Source organism: Anomaloglossus baeobatrachus, chromosome 7, assembly GCF_048569485.1.
Source record: "Anomaloglossus baeobatrachus isolate aAnoBae1 chromosome 7, aAnoBae1.hap1, whole genome shotgun sequence".
Taxonomy (NCBI): Eukaryota; Metazoa; Chordata; class Amphibia; order Anura; family Aromobatidae; genus Anomaloglossus; species Anomaloglossus baeobatrachus.
Window position 1 is genome coordinate 78,909,493 of NC_134359.1, and position 23,407 is coordinate 78,932,899.

Here is a 23,407-nt window from a genome sequence, read left to right on the forward strand (position 1 = left end):
GTTTTGGTTGTCCGTGACAGGGAAACGTTCCTGTCTAGGGACGTCGACCTCCTGTCCCATTTGCGGAGGATGTCCCATTGAAGTGGACGCAGATGAAACTGCGCAAAAGGAACTGCCTCCATTGCTGCCACCATCTTTCCTAGGAAGTGCATAAGGCGTCTCAAGGAGTGTGACTGACCCCGAAGAAGAGATTGCACCCCTGTCTGTAGTGAACGCTGTTTCCAGCGGAAGCTTCATTATCGCTGAACGGGTATGAAACTCCCTCCCGAGGTAAGTCAGCGATTGGGTCGGCGTCAAATTTGACTTTGGGAAATTGATGATCCACCCGAACCTCTGGAGAGTCTCCAGAGCAAATGTCAGGCTGTGTTGGCATGCCGCCCTGGAGGGTGCCTTGACTAGAAGATCGTCTAAGTAAGGGATCACCGAGTGGCCCTGAGAGTGTAGGACCGCCACCACTGCTGCCATGACCTTGGTGAAGACCCGTGGGGCTGTCGCCAGGCCGAATGGCAGTGCCATGAACTGAAGGTGTTCATCCCTGATGGCGAAACGCAGAAGCGTTGATGCTCGGGTGCGATCGGCACATGGAGATAAGCATCCTTGATGTCGATTGATGCTAGAAAGTCTCCTTGTGACATCGAGGCGATGACCGAGCGGAGAGATTCCATCCGAAACCTTCTGGTGCTCACATGCTTGTTGAGCAGATTGAGGTCTAGAACGGGACGGAAAGATCCGTCCCTTTTTGGCACCACGAACAAGTTGGAGTAGAAGCCGTGACCATGCTCCTGAGGGGGAACGGGAATCACCACTCCTTCTGCCTCGCAAAAGCGGGGGAGCCTGCCACCGACCGAGGACGCGGTCTTGGTGAGGCCGAAGTCATGAGGAAGCCGCCTTAGATGCGTTTCCTCCAGCGGTCTTATGTGACTTAGACCGCCATGCAGAAGAGTTCCTCTGGCCCTCCTCTGACCTGTTGGACGTGGAGGAACGGAACTTTGGTGAGGACCGAAAGGACCGAAAACTTTGGACTGGGGCAAGGACGAGTCCTTTCCCTTGGACTGTTTAATAATTTCATCCAATTGCTCGCCAAACAAACGGTCGCCAGAAAACGGCAAACCGGTTAAGAACTTCTTGGAAGCGGAGTCTGCCTTCCATTCTCGTAGCCACATGGCCCTGCAGACTGCCACCGAATTGGTGGATGCTACTGCTGTACGGCTCGCAGAGTCCAGGAACGGCGTTCATGGCGTAGGACGAAAAAACCTACGCCTGAGAAGTGAAGGACACAACCTGCGGGGCAGAGGTATCTGCGACTGCATTAATCTCAGCCAGAGAAGCTGAGATAGCTTGGAGTGCCCTCACGGCTGCGAAGGCTGGAGCAAAAGATGCGACTATGGCTTCATAGATGGATTTCATCATAAGCTTTATTTGCCTGTCAGTGGCATTCATGAAAGATGGGCCTCTGCCACTAATACTACGGATCTAGCCGCCAGTCTGGAGACTGGAGGATCCACCCTGTGACACTGAGCCCAACCCTTAACAACGTCAGGGGGGGAAAGGGTAACGCGTGTCATTAAGGTGCTTAGTAAGCGCTTGTCCGTAAAGTTCTGTGCTTCTGGACAGCCCCTCTGGAGTTAGAGTGATCGAAACACGCACTCCTGATGAAGTCGGGGAAGGTTCCCAGCGGGCCCGCTTAGCCTATCGGAGGCCGCGGTCCGTGGCGGAGTTCTCACCGTGGGATCTGGGTGTTACCCCAGGAGCCCCTTGTTGTACCGACCCAGAGGGACCCGGGAGCGATGAACTCACAGCTCCCTGGCCCTGTTTACCGGTCTGGACTGCAAAGCTTCCAGTCTCTTAGCAGACCCTCTGGCCATAGACTGAGTCCTGGAATGTGAAAGCTACTCAGAGAGTTGCTGATTCCAACGTGCAAACTCTGTCCCTGCCATCTGTGCAGTGGAAACCGGCGGTACCACCTGAGCCGAGGGTCCCACCAATGCCGGAGGCTCCGGCTGAGTGAGTGCCCCAAGGGCCAAGCATTGTACACAATGAGGGTAGGTGGAACCTGCCTGTAATATAGCCGCACAAGAGGGACAGGTTGTAAAATAAGCCAGTGCCTTGGCACCCTTACTCTTTGCGGACGACATGCTGTTGTCTCCTCTTAGAGTAATCAGTGAGGGTATACAGCCAAAAGCAAATACTGCTGCCGAACAGTGAGATCATATACCATATAAATAAATACATATATATACACACTTCGGCACCCAAGGGGGGTCAGCACCCGAAAACTGGTGCCCCACAGTGCTCAGTGAGGGAGGAGGAGGATACCAACGTATGCTCCAGCCCTCCATGCCGACGTCCAGTCGGCCGTCCCGTCGTTACCCCTGACTGGCAGGCCCGGGAACGGGAGTATATGGTACTAGGCCGCAAGAGCCGGGGACTAAATTTAAAAACGCGGCCGGCAAACAGGCGCGGTCGGCGCGGTAGTCCCAGTCTCACAAACCACACAGCAACCGCTGCGGCGTTTGTAACACAGATGCTGCATGCACCGTCCCTAAGGGGACACAGAGTACCTTATGGATGCAGTGCTCTGTCCTTGATGATGTCCAGTCTCCTGTCCGTCAGAATCCCCCAGGGACTGCGGATGGAGCCCGGTCCCAGTGCATGGCGACCGGTTAGGATCCCCCTCTCCCAGAGCTGTAGAACAGATTCTGAGATCCTCCACCGGCAGAATTATAACAATGGCTGCCGGCGTTCCGAGGGGAGGAGAGAGCCGTGGGCGGAACCGCAAAAGTGCGGGAACCTGGTGGCCCATAGTGATCAGTGAGGGGGGCGGAGGACAGCGAAGTGTGCTCCAGCCCTCACTGTCGGCATCATACCGACCGTCCCACCTTTCTCCCTGACTGGCAGGCTCAGGGGCGGGAGTTTAACACACTAGGCCGCAAAAGCCGGGGACTAAAGTAAAAACCGCGGCCGGCAAACAGGCACGGTCGGCGCGGTAGTCCCAGACAAAAAATCCACACCGCAGTCGCAGCTGCGTCTGAGGCCAAGGTGCTTCATGCACCGTCCCAAAGGGGACACAGAGTACCTGTAGATGCAGGGCCATGTCCCTGACGATACTCCGTCTCCTGTCCGGCAGATTCCCCCAGGGGCTGCGGAGGGAGCCCGGTCACAGTGGCTGGATGACCGGTTAGGATCCCACTTCCCCAGAGCCCCTAAGGAATGGGAAAGGAAAACGGCATGTGGCTCCTGCCTGTGTACCCGCAATGGGTACCTCAACCTTAACAGCACCGCCGACTCAGTGGGGTGAGAAGGGAGCATGCCGGGGGCCCTGTTAGGGGCCCTCTTTTCTTCCATTCGATATAATCAGCAGCTGCTGCTGACTAAAATGTGGAGGATTGTGTGAATGTGTGCCTCCTTCAACACAAAGCATAAAACTGATGAACCCGTGATGCACGGGAGGGTGTATAGCAGAGGGGAGGGGTTACACTTTTTAAAGTGTAATACTTTGTGTGGCCTCCGGAGGCAGAAGCTATACACCCAATTGTCTGGGTCTCAAAATGGAGCGACAAAGAAATAACATTTTTCACCTTTTTGCCTCAATCGGTCAGTCCTTGTACAATTTCTCTGTATTTATATACTTCTCTATATTTTTACTTTCTTAAGGTCATTAATTAATTCATCTGCTTCTGGCACTTCACTGACTACCCACTTCTTAAAGGGATTGTCCAGATTTGAGATGAAAGTCTGCAGTCACTCTGGAGTTCTGAATCTTAACAGAGCATGAACCGTAAATCGGTCAGGATTCCCCGATGCCAATAGCAAAAGTGGGTGGTCACATGACCACAAATATAAGATTTACATACTTACGGCCACACTCAGACTAGACATGAGCGGCCTTGCTCAATACAAGTGAATTGAGTGAGGTCGAGCAAGTCTAGTCGGCACGTGAATGCATGTATGCAAACTGAATACTAGTGGTGGTATAAATACTCGCGCTCATCACCGGAGAATCTGGAGCGTGCATGCACTGTAAGGACTCAGAAGTTTAGTCACTAAAAGTGACTGCAGGCTTTAATCTAAAACCTAGACAAACCCTTTAACAAACTGAAGCCTAGCTTAAATAAGGGATCTATTAACACCATTTCTATTTCTCTTTGTTTTCTCTAATCCAGTTATCACAAAAAATTAACAATTCTAGCAGCAAAGGGATCAGATTATGCTGATTTTTTTTTTCATTTCTAAACTACAGTAATATCTCTAAAAATTAAACTTAGTTAACAAATTGACATTAGTCTGGTTAAAAAGTCATCCGGATTAGCCAAGAAAAACGATTTGATAAATACATAGCTTTCAGTAAAGGTTCTCACCTTCCGTATTCCACGTGTTCGGTTCCAAACAAAATCATACCAATCTCGGTAATTATCCTCTCCCTGATCCATGATATTGGTCACCATATAATCCATAGTCATACACAGCACTGGTAACGGGCGCAATTCATGTGCTAGCGGCTCCTCTTGATCTGCAGAAGATCGACTGTATTCTTTAATGGCAGCCGCATGATCCAACTTTGAAAGGAAGGAATTATGCAAGTTATTTTCCATCCATAATGTAGACAATTAATAGTAAACAGAACATTAAAAATTATACAAATGACTGACCTTTTTTGAGTGATAAACATGACATGCTCAAAACATTTGGAGGAAGGAAGAGGAAGGATACAATTGTAAGAGTGCTGTAGGTTATGTTGGCGCTACTGAAGTAAAAGTTTTTTGTTTTTTTTAAACATATTTTATTTGATGAGTTGTCAACAAAATATTTACAGAAATAACATTCTTTGTTAGCTTTTTAACAATTCTCATCCATTTTAAATCTTTTTTCTGTCGCAACACTAAACATGTTGGCGTTTTCAAGTTGTACATCGAAAACAATAATAAATTAACATAGAAATAACCATAACATAAGGGTTCCTTGTTTTACCTCTCTATCCTCAATCTGCACAACGAGCCATCTAGCTCTCCCATTATACCAGGCTGTATCTTTGAAACGTTGCATTAAATTAGAAATCTATCTTTGAGGAAGGGAATTTTGTTTACTTACCGTAAATTCCTTTTCTTCTAGCTCCTATTGGGAGACCCAGACAATTGGGTGTATAGCTTCTGCCTCCGGAGGCCACACAAAGTATTACACTGAAAAAGTGTAACCCCTCCCCTCTGCCTATACACCTTCCCGTGGATCACGGGCTCCTCAGTTTTGGTGCAAAAGCAGGAAGGAGGAAACTTATAAATTGGTCTAGGGTAAAATCAATCCGAAGGATGTTCGGAGAACTGAAACCATGAACCAAAAGAACAATTCAACATGAACAACATGTGTACACAAAAGAACAACCAGCCCGAAGGGCACAGGGGCGGGTGCTGGGTCTCCCAATAGGAGCTAGAAGAAAAGTAATTTACGGTAAGTAAACAAAATTCCCTTCTTCTTTGTCGCTCCATTGGGAGACCCAGACAATTGGGACGTCCAAAAGCAGTCCCTGGGTGGGTAAAAGAAATACCTCAATAAAAGAGAGCCGAAAACGGCCCCTTCCTACAGGTGGGCAACCGCCGCCTGAAGGACTCGCCTACCTAGACTGGCGTCTGCCGAAGCATAGGTATGCACTTGATAGTGTTTTGTGAAAGTGTGCCGACTAGACCAGGTAGCTGCCTGACACACCTGCCGAGCCGTAGCCCGGTGCCGCAATGCCCAGGACGCACCCACGACTCTGGTAGAATGGGCTTTCAGCCCCGAAGGAAGCGGAAGCCCCGAAGAACGGTAGGCTTCAAGAATCGGTTCCTTGATCCACCGAGCCAAGGTTGACTTGGAAGCCTGCGAACCCTTACGCTGGCCAGCGACAAGGACAAAGAGCGCATCTGAACGGCGCAGGGGCGCCGTGCAAGACACGTAGAGCCGGAGTGCTCTCACTAGATCTAATGAATGCAAATCCTTTTCACATTGGTGAACTGGATGAGGGCAAAATGACGGTAAGGAGATATCCTGATAGGGAGAAATTCCGGGACAGGACGCAGAACCACCTTATCCTGGTGAAAAACTAGGAAGGGGGATTTGCATGACAGCGCTGCAAGCTCCGACACTCTTCGGAGTGAGGTAACTGCCACTAGAAATGCCACCTTCTTCGAAAGACGTGATAAAGAGACATCCCTCAGCGGCTCGAAAGGTGGTTTCTGAAGAGCCATTAGCACCCTGTTAAGGTCCCAGGGTTCCAGCGGACGCTTGTAGGGTGGAACTATGTGGCAAACTCCCTGCAGGAACGTGCGGACCTGCGGAAGCCTTGCCAGGCGCTTTTGAAAAAATACTGAGAGCGCCGATACTTGTCCCTTGAGAGAGCCCAGTGACAAACCCTTGTCCATTCCGGATTGAAGGAATGAAAGAAAAATGGGTAAGGCAAAAGGCCAGGGAGTAAAACCCTTATCAGAGCACCAGGACAAGAAGATCCGCCACGACCTGTAATAGATCTTGGCGGACGTTGGTTTCCTGGCCTGTCTCATAGTGGCAATGACATCCTGAGATAACCCCGACGATGCTAGGAGCCAGGACTCAATGGCCACACAGTCAGGTTGAGGGCCGCAGAATTCATATGGAAAAACGGCCCTTGTGACAGCAGGTCTGTGCGGTCTGGAAGTGCCCACGGCTGACCCACCGTGAGATGCAACAGATCCGGGTACCACGACCGCCTCGGCCAATCTGGAGCGACGAGAATGGTGCGACGACAGTCGGATCTGATCTTGCGTAACACTCTGGGCAACATCGCCAGAGGAGGAAACACATAAGGGAGTCGAAACTGCGACCAATCCTGAACTAACGCGTCCGCCGCCAGAGCTCTGTGATCTTGAGACCGTGCCATGAAGGCCGGGACCTTGTTGTTGTGCCGTGACGCCATGAGATCGACGTCCGGCGTTCCCCAGCGGCGACAGATCTCTCGAAACACGTCTGGGTGAAGAGACCATTCTCCCGCGTCCATGCCCTGACGACTGAGAAAATCTGCTTCCCAGTTTTCTACGCCCGGAATGTGAACTGCAGAGATCGTGGAAGCTGTTGCTTCCACCCACAGCAGAATCCGCCGGACTTCCTGGAAGGCTTGACGACTGCGCGTGCCGCCCTGGTGGTTGATGTACGCGACCGCCGTGGCGTTGTCCGACTGTATACGGATCTGCCTGCCCTCCAGCCACCGATGGAAAGCCAATAGGGCTAGATACACTGCCCTTATCTCCAGAACGTTGATCTGAAGGGAAGACTCTATCGGAGTCCAGGTTCCCTGAGCCCTGTGGTGGAGAAAAACTGCTCCCCACCCTGACAGGCTCGCGTCCGTCGTGACCACAGCCCAGGTTGGGGGCAGGAAGGATTTTCCCTGCGATAGAGAAGTGGGAAGAAGCCACCACGGAAGAGAGGTTTTGGCTGCAAGGGAAAGAGAGACGTTCCTGTCGAGGGACGTCGACCTCCTGTCCAATTTGCGGAGAACGTCCCATTGGAGTGGGCGCAGATGGAACTGCGCGAAGGGCACTGCCTCCATTGCTGCCACCATCTTCCCCAGGAAGTGCATGAGGCGCCTCAAGGGGTGTGACTGACCCCGAAGAAGAGATTGCACCCCTGTCTGCAGAGAAAGCTGTTTGTCCAGCGGTAGCTTGACTACCGCTGACTGTGTATGAAACTCCATCCCGAGGTAAGTCAGCGATTGGGTCGGTGTCAACTTGGACTTTGGGAAGTTGATGATCCACCCGAACTGCTGGAGAGTCGCCAGAGCGAAGGTCAGGCTGTGTTGACACGCCACCCGGGAGGGTGCCCTGACTAGGAGATTGTCTAAGTAAGGGATCACCGAGTGGCCCTGAGAGTGTAGGACCGCCACAACGGATGCCATGACTTTGGTGAAGACCCGTGGGGCTGTCGCCAGGCCGAAAAGCAGTGCCACGAACTGAAGGTGTTTGTCCCCGATGGCGAAACGCAGGAAGCGTTGATGTTCGGGTGCGATCGGCACATGGAGATAAGCATCCTTGATGTCGATCGATGCTAGGAAGTCTCCTTGTGACATCGAAGCGATGACCGAGCGGAGAGATTCCATCCGAAACCTTCTGGTGCTCACATGCCTGTTGAGCAGTTTGAGGTCCAGAACGGGGCAGAATGATCCGTCCTTCTTTGGCACCACAAACAAGTTGGAGTAGAAGCCGTGACCATGTTCCTGAGGGGGAACGGGAATCACAACTCCTTCTGTCTTCAGAACGCCCACTGCCTGAAAAAGTGCGTCGGCCCGAGAGGGGGGGCGGAGATGTTCTGAAGAAACGAGTCGGAGGACGAGAGCTGAACTCTATTCTGTAACCGTGAGACAGAATGTCTCTCACCCATCGGTCTTGAACATGTGGCCACCAGGCGTCGCAAAAGCGGGAGAGCCTGCCACCGACCGAGGATGCGGTTCGGGGATGCCGAAAGTCATGAGGAGGCCGCCTTGGAGGCAGTGCCTCCTGCGGCCTTTTGGGGGCGTGACTTGGACCGCCACGCATAGGAGTTCCTCTGGCCTTTCTCTGGCCTGTTGGACGAAGAGGATTGGGACTTGGCTGAGGGCCGAAAGGACCGAAACCTCGGTTGTATTTTCCGTTGCTGAGGTCTCTTCGGCTTGGACTGGGGTAAGGACGAGTCCTTTCCCTTGGATTCCTTAATAATTTCATCCAATCGTTCACCAATCGGTCGCCAGAAAACGGCAAACCGGTTAAGAACTTCTTGGAAGCAGAGTCTGCCTTCCATTCGCGTAGCCACATGGCCCTGCGGACTGCCACCGAATTAGCGGATGCCACCGCTGTACGGCTAGCAGAGTCCAGGACGGCGTTCATGGCGTAGGACGAAAAAGCCGACGCCTGAGAAGTCAAAGACGCAACCTGCGGAGCAGAGGTACGTGTGACCGCATTAATCTCAGACAGACAAGCTGAGATAGCTTGGAGTGCCCACACGGCTGCAAAAGCCGGGGCAAAAGACGCACCTGTGGCTTCATAGATGGATTTCACCAGGAGCTCTATCTGCCTGTCAGTAGCATCCTTGAGCGATGAGCCATCTGCCACTGATACTACAGATCTAGCCGCCAGTCTAGAGACTGGAGGATCCACCTTGGGACATTGAGCCCAACCCTTAACTACGTCAGAGGGGAAGGGGTAACGTGTGTCATTAAGGCGCTTAGTAAAGCGCTTGTCCGGAAATGCTCTGTGCTTCTGGACAGCATCTCTGAAGTTAGAGTGATCGAATAACGCACTCCGTGTACGTTTGGGAAACCTAAACTGGTGTTTCTCTTGCTGCGAAGCCGACTCCTCTATAGGTGGAGGCGGGGGAGATAGATCTAGCACCTGGTTGATGGACGATATAAGATCATTTACTAAGGCGTCCCCCTCAGGTGTATCAAGATTGAGGGCAACGTCAGGGTCAGAGCCCTGAGCTGCGACGTCTGCCTCGTCCTCCAGAGAGTCCTCAAGCTGGGAACCCGAACAGCGTGAGGAAGTCGGGGAAGATTCCCAGCGAGCCCGCTTAGCCGGTCTGGGACTGTGGTCCGTGCAGGAGTCCTCCACCTGAGACCTAGGGGCCACCCCGGGAGCGCGCTGCGGCGCGGACCGAGAGGGACCTGGAGGCGATGATCCAACAGGGCTCGGGGCCTGTGTAAGGACCGGTCTGGATTGCAAGGCTTCTAGTAGCTTGGCAGACCATTTGTCCATAGACTGAGCCATGGATTGTGAAAGTGACTCAGAGAGTTTCTCAGCAAAAACTGCAAACTCTGTCCCTGCCGCCTGGACAGTGGAAGCAGGAGGGTCTGCCTGAGCCGAGGGGCCCACTAGTGACCGAGGCTCCGGCTGAGCAAGTGAAACAGGGGTCGAGCATTGCTCACAGTGAGGGTAGGTGGAACCCGCAGGCAACATAGCCCCACAAGAGGTACAGGTTGCAAAAAAAAACCCTTTGCCTTAGCGCCCTTGCTCTTTGTGGACGACATGCTGTTGTCTCCTAGGAGCGTGATCACTGAGGGTATATGGGAAAAAGTAAACAACCCAGCCGAACAGAAAAAATAAAATATAATATATATATATATACATACATACTCCGGCACCCTAGGGGGACCAACACTGGGTGTGGCTTACCGACCGCCCAAAGCGGAGAGTGTGTCCTCCAGATTCCCTGCCTTAGGTCTCCCAGAGCTGCAGAGCTCGTTCCTGAAAATCCTCCACCGGCAGAATGTGTAAAAATGGCTGCCGGAGCTCTCAGGGGAGGAGGGAGCCGTGGGCGGCGCTATGAAAGTGCGGGAATCTGGGGCCCCACAGTGATCAGTGAGGGGGGGGAGGAAACATATAGGATGCTCCAGCCCTCACTGCCGACGTCAGGTCGGCCGTCCCGCCCTTACCCCTGACTGGCAGGCCCGGGGGCGGGAGTTATGGTACTAGGCCGCAATGAAGCCGGGGACTAAATTTAAGACCGCGGCCGACAAACAGGCTCGGTCGGCGCGGAAGTCCCGGTCTTCACAAACCAGCAGCTGCTGCAGCGTCCGGAAAACAAGCGCTCCATGCACAATCCCCATGGGGACACAGAGTACCTTATAGATGCAGGGCCCTGTCCCTGAGGATACATAGACTCCTGTCCGGCAGATTCCCACAGGGGCTGCGGAGGGAGCCCCGGTCCCAGTAAATGGATGACCGGTCCGGATCCCACTTCACCCAGAGCCTCTAAGGGATGGTGAAGGAAAAACGGCATGTGGCTCCAGCCTCTGTACCCGCAATGGGTACCTCAACCTTAACAGCACCGCCGACGTAGTGGGGTGAGAAGGGAGCATGCCGGGGGCCCCGTGGGGGCCCTCTTTTCTTCCAACCGATAAAATCAGCAGCTGCTGCTGACTAAAATGGGAACGCATGAGTGGATGTGTGCCTCCTTCCACACAAAGCATAAAACTGAGGAGCCCGTGATCCACGGGAGGGTGTATAGGCAGAGGGGAGGGGTTACACTTTTTCAGTGTAATACTTTGTGTGGCCTCCGGAGGCAGAAGCTATACACCCCAATTGTCTGGGTCTCCCAATGGAGCGACAAAGAAAGTAGTTTTTTTCTATACATGTTTTCCATTTTCTAAAAAAATGAGATGTGCGTTTCTCTTTGCCATCTTCTGCTTCTAATTGATCCATCAGTATCAACATTTTCATGGTATCTAACACTTCTGTAATATCTGGTGCTTGTTTTGTAAGCAAGTGTTGCAAAATGCATTTTTTAACCGATAGTATTAACGCGTGTACTGCTTTTGGAATGAATAACTGTTCTTCCCTCTCTCTCGCCTCTCGACTTGTGGCATGGAATAAACAGAGAATCAGATCTTTTGGGATTTTGATTCCCCAAGTCTTGTCTATCTGTTTGCTTGTATCCCCCCAAAGTATTGCTATCACCGGGCATTCTCATAGGCAATGTATCAGGTTTTCTTTGTGGAGGTGGCATTTGGGGCAGCTACTTAGATATTGTGCTGGGGAGTTTGTGTACGGAAGGTCAAAGGCATATGCAGCATTGTGCATTAGTTTGAATTGCATCTCTCGCCATTGTACGTTAACCACCACTTTTCTCACAGTTAACCATCCCTTGAGTATTTTTTCGTGTAGACCATTAACTTCAAATTTCTTGTTACACTTTCCACCCGCTTCATTCTCTTTACTTTGATCATAATGACTCTGTATTTGGGCATAAAGTGTCGCCAATGAGATCTGGTCCTTTCTTCCACCCAACAAGGTAACAAATCTGTTTCTAATTCCCAGTGTCCCCCAGCATTTCATTATGGACGAGTAATGGCTCACCAGTTGTCTGTACTGAAAGTGCTGTTTGTTAGATAGCGAGTATACTTCCAACATTTCTTGCCAGTTGAAGGCCCTGCCCTCTTCTAGATTTAGTACATCTTCTAATTTTTGAATTCCCTTTTGTTTCCATTTTCCAAAAAGCTTGTTTTGTTGTCCCTGTTCAAAATTGATATCTTCCCAGAGAGGCATGTGTTTTGAAAGATTAAATGGTAATCTATATAATTTCCTTAGTGCTTTCCAGGCTCCTCTAGTGTCAGCTAATAGGCAGCTGAGTTTAATATGTGACGGGAGTTTCTTCGTTTTCAAATGTAATATCGTAATTAAATCTAGGGGTTTTGCCAGCTCTTTTTCCAACTGAGTATTGGAAAAGTACTGAGCGTTGTATATCCAATCTTTGATGTGTCTTGTCAAGGCAGCTAAATTATAGGCTCTCGTCATAGGCATTTGCATCCCTCCTTCCTGTTTCAATCGGGTCAATTTATATGAAATTCTAGGTCTTTTGCCCTGTCAAATAAATTTGGTGAATGCTTTCTGAATTGTGTTTACATCCGTGTGTTTTAAAAGGACTGGAATGGTTTGCATTGGGTAAAGTAGTCTCGCAAAACTGATCCTTTTGATCAAGTGCATTCGTCCAATAGAGAAAGCGGCAGGGTTTTCCATCTCTCTAGTTCCCTTATTTATTTTTCTATCAACGGGGAGTAATTAAGTCTATACATGGCCATATTTAATTCCTAAGTATGTGATAAACTGGAAGTAAAAGTTGTTTTAATTTTAATAATTACCTTGTCTGTTCCTGGAAGGAACTCATAAATGCTAAGTTGATTGCGAGTATCCCGCATGTATCTCTCCTTTTCAGGGCACATGTCAGGACAGGTTCCCACAAAAACTTTGGCTTGATCTAACCCAGTTCGTTTAACTCGAGCTACAAAAATAGGAGAAACGTGATTAGAAAATGTGCATTTCTTTTATGGTTAAAAAACTTCTTTAGTTACTCAAATAATTGCAATACTTTCATAGATCATTTCAATACCTTGTCTCAATATCTTGTCCCTCTGGTCTCGGAGACGATATTTCTCCTCGGAGGTCTCTGCTGACATTCCCACAAGATGCAGAAGTGAAGGAGGCAAAGACACCGCAGTGTCAGAAGGTGGTGATGGGATATCAGTATTTTGAACACTAAACTGAAGATTCTTGGGAAATATAGCCTTTTTAAGAGAAGATCTGAAATACAGCCAAAAATAGTTTAGAATAAGGTTGAAAAAAAAAGGTTGTAATTGTATGATTATGAGTGTTTTAGAATTACCCCTTTAGTCCTTGGAGAAGAGGTTTGCATACAGGCGAAACGGCTGGAATGCCTTTCTGCTCACTTTGTCTGACTTCTCTCTCCACTGTTTGAGCCCCTTTTTTGTTTGCAGGACCTAAAAAATATGAAGTATTAGGCTGGGTTCACATGTCCTGTAATCATCCGTTATCATGGATCCATTCGCAAAAAAAGTTCTGCAAACACAACTTTTTGTCTGTTAAATAACGGATGTCGGCTATATCAGTTTTTAACATTTGGAGTCTATGGGGGATGGATCCGTTAACGGATTACTATTTTTCGTCCATTTGTAATGGATCCGTTAAAAAAACAACAGACCCGTTACAAATGCAAGTACAACGGATGTCTAAATAGCAATCCATTAATGGATATGTTGTTCATAAACTCCCATGGAAAAAAAAAACAAAAAAAAAAAAAACCAGAAACGGATACGGCAGAAATCCGTTTCCCAACCAGATGACTACAGGACACATGAACTTAGCCTTACAGAGATGAAGAGCCCAGGCACATCATGGCTCTGTTACCACTAGAACTGCAATATGTCACCCATACGTCTGTATATCAATCATGTCTGCTCCATTCCACGCCATTTGATTGAGATTCTGCAATAAAAGTGTTGTTTCTCTTGCATACTAACTTAATAATGTGATTCTATACAGTGGCGCCACATGGCGGTACATACATCTAACACATAAATGAGGCGATTTAAACACTCACTAGTTTTTTTCCGTTGCCAAAAACCAACAGCATCTTTGTATAGGTTTTTTACTGATTTCTTGGCCGCAGCTGCAGTCCTCTCTGGTCCTCTCTGACATGGGCTTGACCACCATAGCATGGACTTTTTAACGATAAGAAAATAAAGGAAGTTTTATTTTAAAGAACAAAATGCCTGGAGTTTTGTGCTGGTGAAATCCTTTAACCAATTTCAATGCACATGGACTGGCTCTCCAAACCTCTTCTCCGTGCACAGCCCAGGATCACTGGCTTCCATCACACAGGTGAGCTGGGCAAAAAACCTCTTTCTACCTTCACCTTGAGCTGCTATACCCGTGCTCCCTGTGATTCATGAATAGGAACTGTCAGTAAGTCAATTATCATTGTTTTGGATCTTTTCAATAAGAGACATTTTATACTATATATGATGAAATTGCATGACTCATAGCTCCTTATATAAAAAATTGTGTCATAAAATGGAAGACCAGAGGAATGAAGCTAATAGCAATCAGATTTTTGTTACTTCAGACAGACTACGTATGGAGAGAGCAGCAAAAATGTTTTCATTGAATAAGCAAAATACCCCCTTGGAAACGCACACAGAAATGAATCAAATTATGTGGGAATTAGAAAAAGTGATGTCAGCGAGAATTCGTACCTGGTGGGACAGTGAGACCTTGCAAGCATATCTTGACAAAAATATGGTTCCCAGGGGACTTCGGCTGAACAAAAGACCCACAGTTGAATTTAATCAAGAATTTGTTGCAAAATGGGACACTATCTTATCTGAATGCTCCAAAAAACTTATTCAATTAATTATAGAACAAGAACGAAATAAAATAGGTGTGTTGGAGAATAAGATTAAAGAAATTGAAGTTTCCCTTGCACAATATTCAGGTCTGGATGCTTATAAGACCACGAAAGACCAGATCAACACTAAAATCATTGCCCTTGAGGACACAATCACTGCATTCAAAGAAAAAAAGTTTGTTCGTGATTTAAGGGACTATGAGGATAATAAAATCTACAATTGGCATAATTCCAGGAGATTTTTCCAAGCTGGTCCCAGATCCATATTGAAAAATCATAAAAGACGCAACAATTCTACCCGTGTCAATTTTTCTTCTACGGACTTTGAAACGACTGATGTGGACTCTACAGACTATAATACTGACACGTCCGATAATAATTTTGACACCCCATCCACTTCTTCAAGTGTGTCAAAAAACTTGAAAAACCAGCCGTTTTTTCAAAAAAATCGAAAAAAACAAGGAGGAGCGGCCGCAAAAATAGAAAGTCATGTGTACCAACACAATCATTTCACGAGGGGGAAAAGGAAATGAATATTGATAATAATAATTTTTCTGTTATAAATATGTCAGCATGCATTTTAAACAGCAGTGAAATTAGTGTTTTGAAAAGGGGTTTAAATTTTGTTCCCAACAAGAGGTTTGATCTTTTTAAAACAATACTAGATGTTAATAAGTTTATCCGAAAATTAACAGTAAAAAAACACTTCTTTCACGATGAAAATGAGGTTAATGTTCCTAATGTTTCAAATGCATCAGCTGACATTTTTTTCTCTCCTATGTCATTTAAAGAACAAATGGCTTTACAAGATTTGCATGATTTGTCAAGTGATAGTGGTGCCGGACCCAATCCACACTGTGCGGTTTCCCACTTTAATGTTCCTAATCCCAGTTTTTATCCCATACCTTCGAGGTGTGATCAGATGACTGATTTCCAGAACATAGTAGAAAAGGAATTAACTGCTCTTTCTCATTTACAAGAACCTATGGTTCAAAATTTGTCTAAGACTGAGAAGGATGCGATTATTTCCTTGCAAAAAAACTCTAACATCATAATAAAAAATTCTGACAAGGGGGGGGCAGTCGTAGTTTTGGATACTGGACTTTATGAAAGGGAGGTAGTGACTATGTTACAGGATTGTGATACCTACAGGAGAGTCGATCATGACCCCTCTGCAGATATAAAAAAATCCTTGGAAAAAAATTCTAGAAGAAGGCTTACATTTGGGTTTAATTGATGAAAAATTGAGAGATTATCTTAATCCCACTTATTGTTTAATACCATTATTGCATGCCTTACCCAAGTCACATAAAAATCAATTTCCCCCAAAAATGAGACCGATTGTCTCAGGTATAGATTCTTATACTGAACATCTAGCAGAGTGGTTGGATAACCACCTTCAATTTCTTCCTAAAATGTCTCCTGGCTATGTCCTGGATAGCAAACATGTGTTGAATATTATTTCTCAGATGAAATGGCAAGATAATTTTAGTTGGTTAACTTGTGATGTGCAATCATTGTATACATCCATTCCACATTCTCTTGCCATTTTAGCGTTGAAAGATTTGCTAAAAAAATATTCTGACTACTCACTTGAATTACAGGACTATTTGATTGACGTAACTGAGTTTTTACTCAAAAACAACTATTTTACCTTTTTAAATAAAGGATATATTCAGTTACAGGGATGTTCAATGGGCGCACGGTTTTCCCCCTCTCTAGCGGGCATATTTATGTTTTGGTGGGAAGAACAATATATTTTTAATCAGTGCAATCCTTTTTTCTCGGATATAGCATTATATCTGAGATTTATAGATGATGTACTTATTGTATGGCAAAATCCAAACAAAAAAATTGAGGATTTCATATCATACATTAATAATAATGCCCATAATCTTTTTTCACTTTTTTTCATGATGTATCAAAAATTAATTTTTTGGATATACAATTCCATGGGAAGGGTGACAATGGAGAAATTAATTGTAGTCTTTACAGAAAACCCATATCAGGCAACTCACTATTACATGCGGGAAGTTGCCATCCAAAGCATGTTATAAATAACATCCCTACAGGTGAATATATCCGTGCTAGGAGATGTTGCAACACCCAAAATGGTTTTGAGGTAGAATGCAGCACTATTGAAAAAAGGTTTTTGGCAAGAGGGTATAAAATGACAAATCTCCAGAAAGCCAAAACCAAGGCAATCAAAGTGAGTAGGTCACAATATTTGGACATGAATAAAACCAGAGATAATCCCCAGAAAGAATTGTCAGTTGTTTTTTCAACAACATACAGTAAAAATTATTATGATGTAATCAAAATTATTAAAAAATATTTACCCATTTTATCTACAGATGACACATTACACAAAATCTTAAAAAATGGAGTTAAATTTGTTTCAAAAAGGAACATTACATTGGGATCCATGTTATCACCTAGTGATCATATGAATAGGTGCGGTTCCACTAAAAAAGAAAAAAACACTGGCAATTGGTTACCCAGCACAGGCTCTTTCAAATGTGGCCACAGATCGTGTGGACTATGCGGTTATATGTCAAATGTGAAGGAATTCTCTTCATTTACAGATAAAAAAACGTATAAAATAATGTCACTCATAAACTGCAGTTCAGACCATGTGGTTTATTTAATATCGTGTACTATTTGCCAGTTACAATATATAGGCAGCACTTGTCGTTCTCTCAGAAAGAGGATATCTGAACACATTTATGATGTTAATAATGCCACCACCAGAAAATTATCAGGAGCGTCTCAACATTTTCGCGACGCACATGCAGGTAATTTAACAGGCATGAAAGTCAATGCCATTGAAAAAATTCAACTACCTAGAAGGGGTGGAAATTTGAAAGATATCCTCTTTCAGAGAGAAATAAAATGGATGTTTTTAATGGGCACAAGATTTCCGAAAGGTTTAAATAAAAGAAATGAATTGATGTTTGCATATTAATCTGGCTAAAAAAAAACTTTGTATATATATAAGTGTTATAAGCATTATATGGAGTGATATAACTCAAGGGGTTAATGTTTTTGTAATTGTCTTGCTCTCTCCTTGCATTTGATCACATGTTTGGGTTCAGCACTTTTTAAACAGTTCTGTGACTAGATGGTTTAGAGACTGAATAAGAACTGGATGTTCGAAACGCGTCCTCTCTGACATGGGCTTGACCACCATAGCATGGACTTTTTAATGATAAGAAAATAAAGGAAGTTTTATTTTAAAGAACAAAATGCCTGGAGTTTTGTGCTGGTGAAATCCTTTAACCAATTTCCATCTACTAGTGTATGCAGGAAAGCAGATAGCAGCTGGAGAACTACAAGGCTCAGCATGCTCCATCCACTAGTGTATGCAGGAGAGCAGACAGCAGCTGCAAAACTACAAGGTTCAGCATCCTCCATCCAATACTGTATGCAGGAGTTTTTTGCCTTAAAAAAAATGACGTGTGCTTCGCCATATTTTTGTATGCTAGCCAAGTACAGCAGGCAGGTACGGGCTGCCCCCAACCGCCTATTTGTACCCGGTAGGGAACCAAAAATATAGGGAAGCCTTTTTTTTCTTTTCTTTCAATTATTTCATGAAATTAAAAAAAAAAAATGATGTGGCCTTCGCCCAATTTTTGAGTCCAGCCGGGTACAACTAGGCAGCTGGGGATTGGAATCCGTAGTACAGGGTGCCCAAGTTTTCTGGGCACCCCCGCTGCGAATTACAGTCCGCAGCCGCCCCAGAAAATGGCGCTTTCATAGAAGCGCCATCTTCTGGCACTGTATCCAACTCTTCCAGCTGCCCTGATGCCGGGTGGCTCGCTGGGTAATAATGGGGTTAGGGCTAGCTGTATATTATCAACTGGCCCTAAGCCATAAATTCATGGTGTCACGCCAATATTAGACATGGCCACCATGAATTTCTAGTAAAGATAAAAAAAACACGACAGAAAAATATTTTTAATAGAAATAAAACACAATTAGTGACTCCCATCTTTATTGAAATAAAGAAGACCCCCCCTCCGCAGTAATCCTGGGTCAGGGTCCCGCGATGTCCAATCCAGATCCAATATCATCTGATCGGTTTGCTGGAAGGCAAAGCGATCAGATGATGTGTCAGGTTCAAGGATGTGAATCACATCACACATCAGCTGATTGTATAAACGCCATTTAAAACAATCAGCTGATGCATCAGTAGGAAAAAAAAAACAAAAAACTACACACCTCTGTGCTGACTCCCGTCCGATCACTGCAGGACCCGGCGGTTATCAGCTGATGAAGTCTCCTGACCGCATCAGCTGTTTGTTTGAAAGCCGGCCGGGTGGTAAAAAGCCGGCCTCACCGCGAGACTTATACTTATACTCAGGTGACCGCATCAGCTGATCACCGCCAGGTCCTGCAGCTATCAGACGTGCCCGGGAGTCTGCACACAGCCGGAGCAAGGGTGGCAGTACCAGGAGAGGATCTGGGAGCAGACATGTCGGGAGTCTGCAGACAGGTGAATCTGCCATTTTTTTTTCTATCGTTCACTTTTGATTTCGCAGTTCCTTCCACCTCCGGTGGCGGTACCGGGAGGATTCACGCTTCTGTGTTTACCAACAGAAGGAATCCTCTTCCTGTACATGTCACTGTACTACCCACCCCTTGCATTTATAGCTGCGTTTTTAGTCATAGAAACGCACTAAAACGCAGCTATATTTGCATTTTTCATTGCGTTTTTAAACATCTCATTGAATTCAATGGGAGGAAAACGCAGTGAAAAGCGCAAACAAAATTGACATGCTGCATTTTTGTGGGCACCACAAAAACGCAGCTAAAAAAAACTTAGACTTTGCTGGTGAAGCAAAGTCATGCAGTGTTCTGAACAAAAACGCACTCGAAAAACGGACAAAAACGCCGCGAAAAACGCACTGTGTGCACTTAGCCTTACATGGTGAAATCCTGATGAAGAAGTTAGATTACTTTCAAAAGCGTCGAATAAACGGCCCATAAACTGCATCTGTGTACTTGGATCCCTTCCTGCAGGAGCGCAGATTAAACTACTTTTTTTCCTCAATATCCCTTAATTGTGAAAGAATCACAGGTATGAATCTGTAGAATTTAATTGAATAAAACATGTGCACGATACCCATCACTAACGCTTGGAAGCTGGGAGATATGTATAGACGTGATGTCACCAACCTCACTCAGATCCCAATACAAAACCAAATTACCTCTTTAACCAATGACCCTGCAATCAATGGTATAAGCATATTATTATTTTTTTTTTACTCACATGGTTATTAAATTGGATAGATGACATTTCTTTCTTTATCCTGCAGTTTATACGCAGAATCTTGCCATATTTCTTAAAGAAATCCTCCATGATGTTTTTTTTATTACATTTATTAGGCAAATTCCTAATAAAAAAAGTGGTCATCTCAGTGGGGGAGACTGGAACAGTGTGTTGAGCACCAGCAGAACGTTCTCCTTTGCTAGCCACAGAGCTTGAGGGGATAGCTGTTTAAAAAAAAAAAAAAAAAAAGCAAAAACTTTACAAAAGAAGGAGACAGATATATAAGGACACAGACAAATCAGGGTTTTCCCATTCTAAAATGGTGTGTGTATAGGTTTACTCTAGGAGAAAAATAAGATCAAAGTTAGTAACCCTCCGTAGGTGCAGCTTTCTGACGCTTTCCCCACTCTGCGGTAGTGACATCACAGGGCTCAGTGGTGATGCTCATGAAGACAAGATACTGAGCCGAAGGATTGACGCAGCCATCAGGTCTGTTGTAATTGTGACGTCACCACTGCACCCCATCAACAAAGACTGGCTGGAAAAGTGGAGGGTCAGTAACAGATTTTTATCTGAGCACTGTGTAGCCTCCAAGACAATATCAGACAACGCTACAGATCAGGATTTATTTATTTTATAATATAATTGGTTACGGACATAATATAACAGAAAATCTACTTTTGGAAAAAAATGCTCTCACCTTGAATTTCAGGCAGCAGCTCACCTTCTTCCAGTAAGGGTCGAATTCTTCCAGGTATCAACTCACTAGGCCCAGGTGAAGAATAGTCTCTGGGAGATCCTTGCTGGTTTGGCCCCAAAAAGGAAACCATTCTGGTAGATGTTGTATGACCTTGCAAATGGGATTTATTAACCCCTTAACGACCTTGGACATACTGAGTACGTCATGGTGACATGGTGCTAAAGGACCCATGACGTACTCAGTACGTCCTGGCGAAATCGCGGTCCCGGAGCCCCGGGGAGTGACATTTATTTACTTAAACGGTGGATTCGGGAAGGAGGGGACCTCTGCCTGACCTCAGGAGGGGTGGTGCCTCCTCCCCGAACCTACAGAGGCTGTGATTGGCTGACGAACGCCGCTCAGCCAATTACAGCCACTGTAATGTTCCAGCCATTGAAAATGGCTGGAACATTGAAATTCAGCCCTGATCAGTGCTGCTGTAGCACTGGCCATTGGCTGGAGCTGGGTGATCGATGCTTCACCCGCCCCCAGCTCTGATTGGAGAGACCGGTCTTGTGACCGCTCTCTCCAATCAATGTGGATCTGCGGCCTGTGACCGTCCCTGGAAGCCGAGGAGAGCGGTAAGTTGTTGTCCCTGCCGCCCGCCCCTGTCCCCGATCGCCCCGCCGCCCGCCCCTGTCCCCGATCGCCCCGCGGCTGCTCCCGCTTCACCGCTGTCCCCGCCGCTGCTCCCGCTTCACCGCCGCTGTCTCCGATCGCCCCGCCGCTGCTCCCGCTTCACCGCCGCTGTCTCCGATCGCCCCGCCGCTGCTCCCGCTTCACCGCCGCTGTCTCCGATCGCCCCGCCGCTGCTCCCGCTTCACCGCTGTCCCCGCCGCTGTCTCCGATCGCCCCGCCGCTGCTGCCGCTGTCTCCGATCGCCCCGCCGCTGCTGCCGCTTCACCGCTGTCCCCGCCGCCATGCTCCCGATGCACCGCTGTCTCCGCCGCCATGCTCCTGCTCCACCGCTGTCTCCGCCGCCATGCTCCCGCTGCACCGCTGTCTCCGCCGCAGCTCCTGATCCACCGCCGTCCCCGCCGCCATGCTCCCGCTGCACCGCTGTCTCCGCCGCCGCTCCCGATCCACCGCCGTCCCCGCCGCCATGCTCCCGCTGCACCGCCGTCCCCGCCGCCATGCTCCCGCTGCACCGCCGTCCCCGCCGCCATGCTCCCGCTGCACCGCTGTCTCCGCCGCCGCTCCCGATCCACCGCCGTCCCCGCCGCCATGCTCCCGCTGCACCGCTGTCTCTGCCGCCGCTCCCGATCCACCGCCGTCCCCGCCGCCATGCTCCCGCTGCACCGCTGTCTCCGCCGCCGCTCCCGATCCACCGCCGTCCCCGCCGCCATGCTCCCGCTGCACCGCTGTCTCCGCCGCCGCTCCCGATCCACCGCCGTCCCCGCCGCCATGCTCCCGATCCACCGCCGTCCCCGCCGCCGCTCCCGATCCACCGCCGTCCCCGCCGCCATGCTTGCCACTGTCCCCGCCGCCGTCGCACCCACCTTTTTCAGCCGCTGCTGCCCCCGATCGGCGGCGGCCGCCGCCTCCTTCATCGGCTGCCCCTTCTCCATCGCCACACCACCTATCCCTCCATGTGCTGCAAGCCACCCTCCCCCCACGTGGGGGGAGGGTGGCTGGCTTGCAGCACATGTGGGGGGAGGGTGGCTGGCTTGCAGCACATGTGGGGGGAGGGTGGCTGGCTTGCAGCACATGTGGGGGGAGGGTGGCTGGCTGGCTTGCAGCACATGTGGGGGGAGGGTGGCTGGCTGGCTTGCAGCACATGTGCTGCAAGCCACCCTCCCCCTACATGTGCTGCAAGCCAGCCACCCTCCCCCTACATGTGCTGCAAGCCCCCCTCCCTCCCCCTACATGTGCTGCAAGCCCCCCTCCCTCCCCCTACATATGCTGCAAGCCCCCCTCCCTCCCCTCTCCATGTGCTGCAAGCCCCCCTCCCTCCCCCTAAATGTGCTGCAAGCCTCCCTCCCTCCCCCTACATGTGCTGCAAGCCCCCCTCCCTCCCCCTACATGTGCTGCAAGCCCCCCTCCCTCCACCTACATGTGCTGCAAGCCCCCCTCCCTCCCCCTACATGTGCTGCAAGCCCCCCTCCCTTCCCCTACATGTGCTGCAAGCCCCCCTCCCTCCCCCTACATGTGCTGCAAGCCCCCCTCCCTCCCCCTACATGTGCTGCAAGCCCCCCTCCCTCCCCCTACATGTGCTGCAAGCCCCCCTCCCTCCCCCTACATGTGCTGCAAGCCCCCCTCCCTTCCCCTACATGTGCTGCAAGCCCCCCTCCCTTCCCCTACATGTGCTGCAAGCCCCCCTCCCTCCCCCTACATGTGCTGCAAGCCCCCCTCCCTTCCCCTACATGTGCCATCTCTCTCTCCCATCAGACTCTGCCCCCCTCCCCGATCTGCTGCCTGCTCTCTCCCATTTTCCATCTACTGCCCCCTCTCACCCTCCTCGATCTGTTGCCTCCTTCATCTGCTGCCTCTTCTGTCTGCTGTGATCCTGCTGCCTAGATCCATCCTGTAAGGTAGGTATCCCCATCTCACCCCCCCCCATCCTCTGCCGCTCCTCCATCCGCTGCGCCATTTCCCATCATCCATACGCTGCGCCCTTTCCCATCCTCTGCCGCTCCTCCATCCGCTGCGCCCTTTCCCATCTTCCATCCGCTGCGCCCTTTCTCATCTGCCGCCCCGCCCTCTCGCATCGCATTATCCAGCGC

The 23,407-nt window shown here is 48.4% G+C and overlaps 1 pseudogene; it reads right to left on the reverse strand.

Moving 5' to 3' along the window:
* Positions 1 to 23,407, reverse strand: part of LOC142245105 (germinal-center associated nuclear protein-like) — a 131,433-nt pseudogene that overhangs the window by 103,908 nt on the left and 4,118 nt on the right.